Below are 4,277 nucleotides of genomic sequence, written 5' to 3'. Positions count from 1 at the left end.
AACAAGCTCAAAATAATAACTCATGGCTTAATAAGGTGTTTTATTGAAGAAGAGGTATGAAGCAGCTGGCTTGTAACAATTATAATTGTTACAGAACCCACTGTTACAGAGAAGAGTGTTACAGAGAAGACCCTAACTAAAATAATTGTTGCAAAACTGTTATAGTTCGAAAGAAAAGGTGACGGTTCTGTTCTTATTCTAACTCTCGACTGCTGTTGATGGAACTCGTCTCTGCAGCTCTCGTTTTTACTCCGCAACTACCCTAACACCTCTTCTCGGTCCCCAAAGTCTCGACCCCTCTTCCAGGACTCGTACAAGCCTTTATATAGCTAACAGGTGCAAAACTATCTCGAGAAATATTTTTTTCTTCCAACGAAAGTCTCGGACTTTCTCACCTTTTCTTTCACCGGAATTCTCTCACACGTATTCTGTTTTGTGTCAATCATTCCCTTTGAATCGACAGCTCCAAATCTAACATAATATATCTTCTTTCACCTCACGTAACTTCTTAATATAAATCAACCAAAACTCTGGAAGCTTCCTCATGCCCTGTTACATAAAGAATACATGTAAGCTGCTTTCTTTCCCATAGAAATCCGAGTACCAAGCTTGTTTCGATTAAACAGGGTACCATCTGTACGTGCCAACTCGAATGATTCTCGTCCAAAACAAAACCAGAAAAGACCGAGCATAATCCTCCTCTGTTCTTTCCAAACTCGACTATATGGTCATTTTTAAACGAACCAAACACCCATGCTAACTCTTCTCAGCCTTAACAAGTCCAGCCCAATAAAAATCTACGATTGAATCTAATTAAAACTCCTTCAAAATCGGTCCAGAAATATGCAGATGGACAAGGTTGTTTTCCCGCCAAAACCATTTCAAATGGGGAGGAAGATGGTGTCCCTTAACCTCTTATGGGGTGCCTTTATCAGTTGGGTGCCCTGGGGTGCAAATAGCAAGTGGCCGCCCCTTAGTAAGTGAATGCCCCTTATCCAAATGAGGGTTTCCTTTAGCAACTGTCCTCCGGGATTCTCCGTGCAACTTTTTGAGCCGATTTTTCCACACATGTTTATTTCTCCAAAAACACCTACAAAGACACAAAAAGACATAATAAATACAAAATCGAGCACTAACAATATATACAATTGAGATTATATCAGACACAAAAATGTGTCTATCAAATACCCCCAAACTTATTATTTGCTAGTCCCGAGCAAATCAAATCTACAAAATAAAATCCTAATCCATTGTCGCAGGCATCGTTGGTTGCATTTAGCGTATGCAACAAGCCTTTAAACCCCTAGGTGGCCCTAGTGGCCGAGTTATAGTCTCGGGAGGGCTTACAAGAGATATACCCACAAAACCTTTACTCCAGACCCTAACTATCTACGCAGAACCTTGGAAGGTACTAAATAATCTCCTTGGTTGGCATACTTATTGACTACAAAAGGAAGTACCCTGATACGAAATTCCAATTGATGTACACGAGTTTGCACTCAAGCATACTAAAATTCATATATAAGTGACAGAGCTCTACTCAGATAGTCGCACTATGGACATCAATATCCGGAGTCAAAACTAATCACATGGATAGATCAAGAAGATGGATATAGAAAAACATAGACGGTTTTGATGTTTACTAAGTGAACGGCGTTTCCCATATCTGTCTGAAGGCCTCCGCCAAAATGAATCTATCCTAATGGATTGAGATACTGGTCTGACTAATATCAACACAACTAGCATATACAATGGAGCCAGTGATCGATAATCCTAATTCTAGTTCAACACAACTGGCATATACAAGGGAACTAATGGTCGACTTTATTCACTGAATTTTTTTTTCCAACTTTTCCGTTTCATTCGTATATATATATATATTTTTTTTTGATCCGTTTGGTCTAATTGGTATGGTGTTTTTTTTTCTTTTTCTTTGTAACTCAATCACTCTAATTCACCGTAGCATTGGTAACAACTTGAATCGTGGGCCCCACCTATTACTTATAGAAACATGGTTTAAAAACAAAATAAAATAAAAATAGAAGTGAAAAGGACTCAACGAGATATGGTGAAACTATCATGTTATTTACAACACCTGAGCTCTGTGCTTTTATGAATAGACTCTTCTAGATGTTTCCATCTAATCAGATTGGTTCCTCAACTCCTACGATCAAAATGCTTCCATCCACTTAGATTAGTTAGTGCAATCCTCAATAGGCATAAATTTATAGGTTCTGGAGTTTATTTATTCATACTGCAACTAAAAAGTTTCTCCCATACCCCCAAACTTAAATCTAACATTGTCCTCAATGTTCTAAAGATAAAATTAAAAGCATGAACAAGGAGAAACTGTTACCATTTGAAGCAGAAGAGATAACGAAAGATATTACCATGTTGCATGAGATTGGGTTACCTCCCAAAAAGTGCTAAATTTAAAGTCTTCAGCCAAACGTCAAATACCACAAAATGGCTAATTACCTTTCAAATCATATATCAATAGTCGAAACAACTGTGGGTCAACAAAAGCAAATAAAATTGCCACAATTATGAGACAACTGCACCAAATCAGAAAAATGAACAGACATAGCACATCCTCATCCAAGGTTTCCTGCAAGACAACTGGGTTTTTCTGTTGTGCCCATTTGGGCTTCATATGAGTTTCTTGACAAACTGACTCATTCGAACAACAAGTCTTTAGAATTTCCTCCTGGACAATATCAGGAGGATCCGGTTGCAGAGTCGGAAGTGACTCAAGTAATACCTCAGGTACACTAAGCTCGAGTCCCAAGTTAGGGTCTTCTAATGGTGATAATTGACCATTGCTACCCCCAAACTTAGGGTAGTCAGTATTCTCGGACAAACCTCTAACTATTGCTTGAATTTCTGGATCCTCAGAGTCTTTAAAATACTCAAGAGCTTCTTCTAGTTCAAAAGTTTGGTCACCTAACTGACTTAAGAGAATTTCCTCACCAAGTTCATCTAAGGAATCACCAAATAAAGTGTCGTCCCAATTATCCTGAGTTAGATCCTGAACTAAAGTGCTAATCATATTCACTTCCTCTAAATCTTCAGAAGGTTGTCTATTAACATTAAAGACATTTAGTTCAGTGGTCATATTACCAAAGGAGATGTTCATAAGTCCGGTCCTACAGTTGATGACAGCGTTAGCTGTGGCTAAAAATGGGGACCTAAAATCACCGGTATTTGAGCACTAGGATCCTGAACAGGCTGAGTATCTAGAACAACGAAATTCACTGGATAAATAAATTTATCAACCTCAATCAGAACATCCTCTATGACACCACGGGGTACTTTGACAGACCTATCAGCTAATTGCAATGTCATTTTAGTCGGTTTCAACTTTCCAAGACCTAGCTGGTTGTATACATGATAAGGGAGTAAGTTCACACTAGCTCCTAAGTCAAGCAATGCCTTATCTACTGAATAATTACCGATCGCACAAGATATGGTGGGGCATCCAGGATCTTTATACTTAGGGGCTGTTTGGTTCAGAAGGATTGAACTTACCTGACCAGCTAAAAAGGCTTTCTTATGGACATTAAGCTTACGCTTTCGTGTACAAAGGTTCTTAAGGAACTTGGCATAAGCAGGCATTTGTCTGATTGCTTCTAATAAAGGGATGTTAATGTTTACCTGCTTAAATATCTCTAGTATTTCGTTGAAAGTCGACTCTCTCTTTATTGGAGCTAACAACTGTGGATATGGGGCTTTGGGTACAAAATGAGACCTGTCGGGAACCACATTGGCATCACTAGAAATTTTATCGGTTTCTTCAGTTAGTGGCTCCTTATGGGGCTCATCTTGGGAACTAGAAGGTGGATCTACAGTATGTCCACTATTAGGCTTGGCTACCCTATTGTCTACCGTTTTACCACTCCTAAGGGTTGTGACAGAATTCACTTAATTAAATGGTTTCGCACCTACTTCATGAACTCCTCTAGGGTTGGGGGTAGTCTGACTATGGAGCCTTCCGTTATCTCTCTCACTTAAGGTCTTAGCTATTTGGCCGACTTAAAGTTCTAGCTTAGCAAGGCTCTGAGCATTAGTTTGAAAGTTATGCTTGGTTTCCTGCTGAAAACTAATTTGGCTTTGTGCTAACATATCCTGAGTTTTTGCTAACATCTTAATAGATTCCTCTAAGCTAGTCGTTTTATTTTCTGGGCCTGATGAATTCTTAGTGTAACCAAAATCTGGGGGAGCATTAGAATTACTAAACTGACCTAGACTCTGGCCCTTAGACCATGAAAGGTTCGGAT

This window comes from Papaver somniferum, chromosome 1 (assembly GCF_003573695.1).
Source record: "Papaver somniferum cultivar HN1 chromosome 1, ASM357369v1, whole genome shotgun sequence".
In the NCBI taxonomy this organism is placed as follows: domain Eukaryota; kingdom Viridiplantae; phylum Streptophyta; class Magnoliopsida; order Ranunculales; family Papaveraceae; genus Papaver; species Papaver somniferum.
The sequence above is the reverse complement of the archived record's forward strand: the minus strand, read 5'-3'. Positions refer to the sequence as shown.